A 10,369-nucleotide genomic window follows, 5' to 3' on the forward strand; every position below is an offset into this window, starting at 1 on the left:
ACTTTACACTTGTATGAAGAAGTCTATTAAAAGTGTGTTCAAAGATTTGAATGGTCAGTGAATGCTAAATGACATAAAGAAAAAAATCCCGCCTAAGATGAGGTACAGTGCAACTCTAATGGCATAAAATAATGTCAAAGTTTAACAATGACACTCCTAAATGAATCAAATCGAAGGAACTTTATTGCAGAGAAAATGTGTAGGCAACATTTAAAGTGGTTGTAAACCCACTTTTTTTACTTTTACCTACAGGTAAGCCTATAATAAGGCTTACCTGTAGGTATAAAGAATATCTCCTAAACCTGTACGGTTTAGGAGATATTCCCCTCGCAATGCACCGCTGATTGCAGTGGCGCATGCGCAGGGGGGATCTACGGCGAAAGGACCGGCCGCCGCCGGACCTTGCCGAATTTAAATCTCCTGCGCGCATGAGCGGGAGTGACGTCATCGCCGCTCCAACTAATCACAGCGCTGGAGTGGCGATACCCGGAAGACACGCCGAGTCAAGATGATATCTCGCTCGGCATGGACCAGGTAAGTTCTACACACCACGTTCCGAGGTAAGTATTTCACAATGAGCTAATATGCAGTGCATATTAGCTCATTATGACTTTTGCCTTGCAGGAGAAAAAAAAAAAAAAAACATTTTTTTTTGGCTATATTACAAGGAGAATGTGCTCATGCACAGACGATCACCTTCTGTGTTAATTCACTTTGACTTCTTTAGTACTCAAAGCTGTATTTACTGCTGATTTATGTATGTACAATGTCTGGCAACTGTATATTTGCTCTGTGTGTTTACATCAATAAAAAAACTTTTTGTTAAAAAAAAAAAAAAAAAAAAAAGGAGGAATATGCTCATGTCTGAGGTTTACATTCACTTTTAAAGCGGTGGTTCCCCCTAAAACAAATTTCTAACAATACATTCGTAAGACCCGTTACACTGCGGGTACGCTGGCTTTTGTTTTGTTTTTTTAGTACATACCTCGATATCGGCGTTTCGTCCCTTGGCAGTGGGCGTTCCTAGTTGATTGACGTTCCTCCGACGGGCGCATACTGCGCGTCACGACTTTCCGACAGAAGCCGAACGTCATTGCGCAGGCGCCGTATAGAGTCGGCTCTATACAGCGCTTGCGCAGCGACGTTCGGCTTCTTTCGGAAAGTCGTGACGTCACGTATGTGCCCGTCGGAGGAACGTCAATCAACTAGGAACGCCCACCGCCAAGGGACGAAACGCCGATATCGAGGTATGTACTAAAAAAACAAAACAAAAGCCAGCCTACCCGCAGTGTAACGGGTCTTACGAATGTATGGTTAGAAATTTGTTTTAGGGGGAACCACCCCTTTAAGCATCCAAGGTGATATACAAGGTGATATCTGATATATACTGTATGTTTATTATATGCTTTATTAAAAGTGATTAACAGACTTACATTCAGTTAGAAAGTCAATAGGTGTATTTATTAGTTATTTGCAGGCAGATTGTGCTGGCAAAAAATGCCATGTACTGAAAAACTGTCCAGGTATGAAGTTTAGTTCTTACTGTCCAAGACACGCTGAAAAAAAAGCTATTCACAACTATGAGACTCTATTGCCTCCTACTGGCTGAACTTTGATTTAAATGTATAGTTTACAAAAAATGATGGAGTTTAAAAAAAAAAAAAAAAAAAATTCTACTCACCTAGCTGGATGCAGAATCGGATCCAGCCACCTTTGCATTGATCGCTCAGTTCTCCCCTCCACTCTCAACAAAAAGCAGTGACTGTCAGTCACTGGCTCTCTTCTCTGCCCCTCACTGGAGTGCCAGGCTGTGGAGGGGCTGGCTCAGGCGCTTGCTGAGAAGCCGAGTCAGATGCCGGTACAGGCATCTGGGTGGATCTGACTGTAAATTCAAGATCTTTCCAGTGATGTAAAAGCCTGCTGTCGGCTGAGGACAGGTGACAAGGGTGCAGAACAAAGTGCACTCCTGTGGCCCTACTTCTTTAAAGCAGAATTAAACCCAAAATCATAAATATATTGCAGCTTACCAATCGGTAGATGTGGTGGCTGCATTGGTTTTCTTTTAATAGGCTTTTCCCCCCTGTTTTCACCTGGTGATATGGCTAGTAACATACAGTACCTCATGTATTAGAGTGCCCCTACTGTGGGTGAAGGAGCACAGGGGGTCACCAATGGACAGCAGCATTGTCAGTCTGGGGGGGAGGAAGTGTTAGATGTACTAGAAGATTTAGATACAAAACAAATTGAAGCTAAAACGCTAGTGTTAGATTGGTCTGTCATGTCTGGAACCGATAAATAGTCTGCTGAACAGCTTGTTCTTTTGAAAAAATGCAAATTTACTGGCCAGATCACCAGATGAAAATAAAAAAAAGAAAGCCTAAAATATAAAATGTATGCAGCCATTATGTCTAAGAAATGGTAAGCTGACTGCAAGATAATAAATGTTTGTTTTGGGGTTTAATACCACTTTAAAGTATAAGTTCACCTTTGGGAACAAGTTACATGTTCCCCCTGTTTTAAGGGTGGAACATGTAACATGTTCCCAATGCTGCAGCCGTTGCGCAACCCTCCCCATGACAGCAGTATGGGGAGAAGTTTCCCTTACTAGCTGTCAGTTTGTTAAATCAGCTCAGCCACGTGGAGCTCCGTCCACATGGATGCGTCATTCATACACAGAGCTTTGTGTATGAATAAACTACAAACAAGTTTTTAACCACTTCAGCCCCGGAGGATTTGGCTGCCAAATGACCGGGTCACTTTTTGCGATTCGGGTACTGCGTCGTTTTAACTGACAATTGCGTGGTCGTGCGACGTGGCTCCCAGACAAAATTGACGTCCGTTTTTTCCCACAAATAGAGCTTTCTTTTGGTGGTATTTGATCACCTCTGCGGTTTTTATTTTTTGTGCTATAAACAAAAAAAATAGCGGCAATTTTGAAAAAAAAAAGTAATACTTTTTGCTATAATAAATACCCCCAAAAATATATATAAAAAAATCCTCAGTTTAGGCTGATCTGTATTCTTCTACATATTTTTGGTAAAAAAATCCCAATAAGCATATATTGATTAGTTTGCACAAAAGTTATAGCGTATGCCATTTTTATTATTACAGTAAAACCTTGGTTTGAGAGTAACCTGGTTTGAGAGCGCTTTGCAAGACAAGCAAAATGTTTTAATACATTTTGCCTTGATATAAGAGTAGCGTCATGTCAAACCGAGTATAAAAAAAAAAAGAAGAGAGGAGCCTCTAAGTGTAGCAATATGGTTACATTTAATGAAGGTACAACATTTAGCAACTTATTGCTACACTTAGAGGTGCCTCTCTTCTCTTTTATACCCTGTAAAAAAAAAAATGCTTTGATATACAAGTGCTTTGGATTACAAGCATGTTTCTGGAATGAATTACGCTTGCAAACCAAGGTTTTACTGTATCATTTTTTTTACTAGTTATGGCGGCGATCTGTGATTTTTATAATGACTGCGACATTATGGTGGACACATCAGACACTATTTTGGGACCAGTCATTTATACAGCGATCAGTGCTATAAAAATGCACTTATTACTTGTGTAAATGACACTGGCAGTGAAGGGGTTAACCAGTAGAGGGCGGGGGAGGGGTTAAGGGTGTCCTACGAAGTGATTCTACCTGTGTGGGGCCTTACTGTAACACGACATGGACATTGAGTTTGCGGGTCCCACAGGCACGGTCACGGAGACCACTAGGCGGAAGATTCAAAGCAACGTATTTTGAAGGAATGTGATGAGTATAATGATAACCAGAAAATGCCTACTTTCTATACTATAAGTCTATATTGCTTTTGTATGTACACAACTGCTTTAAGTTTTCCTTACTCAAGAGAGCCTCTAATAACACCCCCTCCCACTGAGTCAAGGATGACTGAAGATAAATATGGCGCTTGCCCCTTGTACCCACGCGTCCTGAACTATACGGAAGTGAAGACAGACCAGAGGACAATCAAGCTTTGACCATAACGTTTTTGTACTCTTCTTGTATTTCAGCCAATCAGATGTGCTTTTTAGATTCACATTAACATAATAGTGACGTATCGTGCTGTGTGTAAAAAGAGCTTGGTACTGCCTGTAATAAACATAGATAAGGAAGTGATTGAACTGAACAGATGTGTCGGTGAGTTACTCCCGGCGTGAACGCAAATCTACACTCTACAATTCGGAACATCAGTAGAAATCTATTTCAACCCCTTTGAGGTTCAGAACCCTCACAGTATAAATACGTTGCTTTGCCTGCCGGTGTCATTCTGCCGACGTATAAGTGCATGAGGCAGTCGGCAAGCGGTTAATGTACTACCACGGCGCTTTGGAGAGCCGTCATAGTTCATGGATTCTTCCCGTCAGTGTATCTGCTTGCCCGTACAGGATGTACAGATACACTGACAAATCTGGAGGAAACCTGTATGGCACCAGCGATCTGCTGATCATTGGTGCAATGCTTTACAGCAGTGGTTCTCAACCTTCTAGTGGCGTGACCCCTTGATAAAATTTCCCAAGTTGTGGGGACCCCTAACAGTAAAATTATTTTCATAGGGGGGATTGAAAGCACCCAAGACAAGACAAGTAATTTGCACCCCTAACCCGCGGACATTTAGCGTTCCCCGATTGTCTTCCACTCGTACAGTATTAAAACCCCTTATGGTACATTTTAGGATGTACAACTCTTTCTCTTTGCTCTTCCTTTCATCTCTCTATCCTAATTCCTTGTTTTTTTCCCCCATCCCTCCCTCTGTCTTTCTTGCTCTCTCTTTTTTTCCCCTTTCTCTCCCCTTTTCTTTGTTCCTCCACCTCTTATTATCTCCCTTCCTGGGAGAACAGTGCAGGCTTCAGGAACAGCCCAGGATTTGGTGACCCCTGGAAAATCATCATTTGACCCCTGAGGGGGTCCCGACCCCAGGTTGAGAACCACTGCTTTACAGGCTCCAAAAAAAAAAAAAGAAGCAAATGCAAATTTTTTTACCTGCAAAAAAAATGTGCATTTACTTTTTTATTTTTTAAAGTGAACTTATTCTTTAAGGCTGAATTGGAAAAAAAAACTCTTGACTTACCTTCAGTCTCCAGAGCTTCTCAGTGTACATTAGAAGCTGTAGCAAGTTAGATGGAGCCTTAGGCCCCTTTCACACGGGGCGGATCAGCAATGATCCGCCCCGTGAACCTCCGCTTGCTCAGCGGGGATCGCTCCGTTGATCCCCGCTGAGCCGGCGGATGACAGGTCGGTCCCTGCACACTGTGCAGGGACCGCCCTGTCTTTTCACCGATCTCCCCTATGGGGGGATCGGATGAACACAGACCGTCTGTCCGTGTTCACCCGATCCGTCAGACGGATGGGAAAAGTAGGTTTTTCCTCCGTCACACTTTGGCGGGTCGGATGTCAGCGGGCATGTCACCACTGACATCCGTGGCTCCATAGAGGAGCATGGAGCGCCCGATCAGGTCCACCTAAAAAACTGGCAGGCGGACCTGAACAGGCCGCCCGTGTGAAAGCGCCCTTACTCATTTTCTGGCTAGAGGACATTCAGCTTCATCTAGTTCTTTCCTTCCCAGCCTAAATCCTCATAACAGACCGTTGTCCACGGAAAATTTTAAAGCCTGCCAGCCATCATTTGTCCGCGGGAAATCCGACAATTGTCCAATGGAGCGCACAAACGGTCGGACTTTCGGCCAACAGTCTGTCAACACACAATTCCCATCGGAAAATTCGTTTTGTGTATATGAGGCTTTACTGTTCCCGGCCTACCCCAATAATTAATTGGATTTCAGTTCTTTTATTCATGCAGGCACAGTATCAAGGTAAAGGGTTTAAATATGAAAGGTATTGAGGTTTAAAAAGGGACAACTTTGTTGAAAATACCTTAAAAAGATAAGATAACTATAATAACATATTTACCCTTCCCCTGACTTCAGTACTGCAAAGAGTGATATCACTTTACTACCAACAAGATATCAGGGAATGTCGAGTAGCAAGAGGATGCTCCAGAACAGTGCAGGAGTCACGAGATTCAGGGTTTTCAGCTTTTCCTGGGATCTTGAAAGTTGAAAGGTACATACGTTTTAAATCCTTCCCAGCCAGTGTCATTAGTACAGTGATTAGCATTAGCGCTTATTGCTGTATTAGTGTCACTGGTAGTGTCAGTTCCCACCCAGTGTAAATTCGTGGCAGATTTCCCACCACACTATTAGTCACTAATCACCACCATTTTTAGTATAAAAATAAATACTAAATTTCAGTACACACACTATAGTTTGTAGATGCTATTAAGCCTCGTACACACGATCGGATTTCCATCAGACAAATCCGTGAAATTTTGTCCGAAGGGCGTTGGCCATGAACTTGTTCTGCATACAGACGGCAAAACTTTATCAGCTAACAAATACGAAACCACGTGTTTTTTTCTGCTTTTTAGCGCCACCCTTTGGGCAACTTCTGCTAATGTTGTGCTACGGTTAGAATTGCTTCTGGAGCATGCGTGTCTGTACTTTGTTTGTTTTTTTCCGCAGACGGACTTGTGTGTACACACACACACAAACAATCGGATAATCCAGCAGCACACATTTGTTGTCGGAAAATTTAAAACATGCTATCCCACATTTGTTGTGGAAAATCCGTCAATTGTCCGATGGAACGTACACACTTGGATTTTCCAACAAAACCCTGCCATCACACATTTGTTGTCAGAAAATCTGGTTGTGTGTATGAGGCTTAACTTTCACGCAAACACTCATTAGGATTTTTTTTTAAAAGACATTTGGCCTAAATTTATGAATAAATTTGATTTTAATTGAATAGGTTTTACAATAATAATTTTTTTTAAGCTTTAATATTACTACAGGGTGCTTTCCGCTTCACCTTCCTCAAGTGTAATTCCATATGCCCACGCAAGCAGCCATTTGTATTATCTGCACCTCTTCAAATGTAACCGTCACCACCCCTTCTTGTGGAATTGAAAAGAGTAATTTAACTGGTTGTGTTTTTTTTTTTTAACCACTTAAGGACCGCTCATGTACATATACGTCAGTACTTTAAAGATGGATATCTCGGTTGTGGCAGCAGCTGCTGCCACAACCGAGATATCCATCTTTTCTTTGAGCGGTCCTGTAAACTATAACGGTGGTCTCAGCGAGGGGCGCCCCCTCCGCTGCTTACCGGAGCCGTTGGCGGAGGCGATCGGGTCCTCTCCCCTGCTCGGCTGGGATACGAGTGAGGGCAAGATGGCCCTTAAATGCTTCTTAAAGTGACATTTTCTTGTTGTCATTTTTTCAAATGACACATTTTTTTTTTTTTTTCATTTTCGTCTAAATATGGGATCTGAGGTCTTTTTAACCCCAGATCTCATATTTAAGAGGACCTGTCATGCTTTTTTCTATTACAAGGGATGTTTACATTCCTTGTAATAGGAATAAAAGTGACCCATTTTTTATTTATTTTTCAGTGTAAAAATAAATAAGAAAAAAAAAAAAAAATGTTTTAAAGTGCCCTGTCCCGACGAGCTCGCACACAGAGGCGAACGCATACGTGAGTAGCGCCCACATATAAAAATGGTGTTCAAACCACACAAGTGAGGTATCACCGCGATCGTTAGAGCGAGAGCAATAATTCTAGCCCTAGACCTCCTCTGTAACTCAAAAGAAGCAACCTATAGAATTTTTTAAACGTCGCCTATGGAGATTTTTAAGGTTAAAAGTTTGACGCCATTCCACGAGCAGACGCAATTTTGAAGCGTGCCATGTTGGGTATCATTTTACTCTGTGTAACATTATCTTTCACAATATTAAAAAAAAAAAAAAAAAAATAATATTGGACCAACTTTACTGTTATGTTATTTTTTTAATAAAAAAAAAGTGAATTTTTCCAAAAAAAGTGCGCTTGCAAGACCGCTGCGCAAATACGGTGTGACTAAAAGTATTGCAATGACCGCCATTTTATCCTCTAGTATATGTATATATATATATATATATATATATATATATATATATATATATATATATATATATATACACATACATACATACATACATACATACATACATACATACACACACACACACACACACACACATATACACACACACACACACACACATATACACACACACACACATATACACACACACAATATATGTATATATATATATGTTTGGGGTTTTAAGTAATTTTCTAGCAAATCTTGTAAACACCAAATCTGAAAAACAGGCAAGTCCTTAAGTGGTTAAATAGATGTGGACGGTTAACAGGCTAAAAGTCAGAGTTTCTGCTATGGAAAATAAGGGCTCTTTCACACGTCCGTTCCGTTCGTCCGTTTTTTGGACGTCCGTTAACGGACCGCAATGCTTCCCTATGGGCTAGCGTCCGTTAGCGGATGAGCATCCGCTAACGTCCGTTAGCATCCGTCTGCGTTCAGTTCCGTTTTTTTGGACGGAAGAAAACCCTATTTTTCTTCCGTCTAAAAAACGGAACGGACGAAAAACGGACGTTAACGGATGATCCGTTTATCATCCGTTCCGCTAACATCCGTTTTTCTATGTAAAAAGCCCCAAAAAAAAAAAAAAAAAAACGGATGAAAAAACGGATGGAAAAACTGATGCAAAAACTGATGAAAAACTGATGCAAAAACTGATGCAAAAACTGACGAAAAACTGATGGAAAAACGGATCAACTGATGAAAAAAAAACTGATCTGAAAAACTGAACGGACGTGTGAAAGAGCCCTAAGGCAGTGCCTGTCAACATGGCAACTGGCTGAGGAGTGCATTACCATGGAAATAGTTTACTGCTAATTAATAGGATAAATTACTGTGCAGAAGCGTGACATAGAAGGGCCTTAAAGTGGATGTTATCTCTAACATTATTCCAGTGAAGTGAACAGCCTCAGATGATACACAGAGATGAAACAAATCTCCATACAAGTCTTCAGATCTATCTATTGTTTAGAAAGTGCACATTGTGTTAGAATTTTCGCTTCCTTATGCAGCAGTAGCAGTGTAGTATTGCATTACACTGGGACACAGCTGATTGGAGGAAAGGCACACCCCACATAGGCAGAGACTTTTAGAGCTGTCCTGTAAGAGCAGCTTTCTGCTAATCTTTTTATGGCATCCACCCGGACACAAAATTCAGCATGGTTTTATCACATGTCAAGCCTCGTACACATGACCGAGGAACTCGACGGGCGAAACACATCGTTTTCCTCGTCGAGTTCCTTGTTAGGTTGTCGAGGAACTCGACAAGGCAAGTTTCTCCATTGCCGTTGAGGAAAAAGAAGACATGCTCTTTTTGGCTCGACGGGATCCTCGACAGTTTCCTCGTCGAAAAATGTACACGACCGGTTTCCTCGGGAAAAAAAAAAAAAATCCCAGCAAGTTTCTTGCCGAGAAACTCGGTCGTGTGTACGAGGCTTCAGAGAACTTGTCATGCTGATAACAGAAGAGTGGAGCAGGAGAAAAACACAGGACATAGTGCTCTGAAGAGAGAAGAAAATACTACAGATATGTGCCCAGCTCAAATTTCATGAATCAGGTTTACATCCACTTTATTAAGCCAACTATTCAAATAGCAGTGGGGCTTCAGGTAATACCGCTGTGCCATGTTTTAGTAGGTCAGGTAAACAGAGCCATTGAGTAGGACTTCAAATCAGGTCGCAAAACCTGCATATTTTAAAGAGCAAATATTCTGCCCCAAGTACATACGGTATACATATTAGTATATCTCTTAGTAAGTGAAGAAGAAAAAAAAAAACACAACACCTTCCTGTGCTCTCTGTCTGCTACACTCATATAAGTAGGGTTGTCCCGATACAACTTTGAGACCGAGTACAAGTACCGATACTTTTTTTCCCAAGTACTCGCCGATACCCAATACCGATACTTTTTTTAATGTCATGTGACAGTGGCAGTATATTTTTTTTTTTTTTTTTACTATTTTTTTTTATTTCTTTTTTTAGAGGGGGGTGAATTGTCAGTGTGTTTTTTTTTTATTTATTTTTTTACATTTTATTTATTTTTTAATATTTATTGCAATTTTTTATTTTAATTTTTATCAGCCCTGTTGGGGGCTTTGGTGAGATTTCAGGGGTCTTAACCGACCTCTGACATCTCCCCTTTAAGACAGAGAAAGGGACTAGGGAAACAGATTCCCCAGTCCCTTTCTCAGCAGCTTCAGCTGAAATGAATGGAGGGAAGCTCCTCCATTCATAAACTGAAGCATCGTAAACACAGGAGGTTAAGATGCTCAGTTATATGAATGAACAGAGTCGGTGACCACCGACTCTGTTCATTCGGAAAAGGTAGGAGCCGGGCTTAGCGGCTCCTACCTCCGCTCTCCCCCCTGACAGATTGAGAGGGGA

The sequence above is a fragment of the Rana temporaria genome, chromosome 4 (genome assembly GCF_905171775.1).
Source record: "Rana temporaria chromosome 4, aRanTem1.1, whole genome shotgun sequence".
In the NCBI taxonomy this organism is placed as follows: domain Eukaryota; kingdom Metazoa; phylum Chordata; class Amphibia; order Anura; family Ranidae; genus Rana; species Rana temporaria.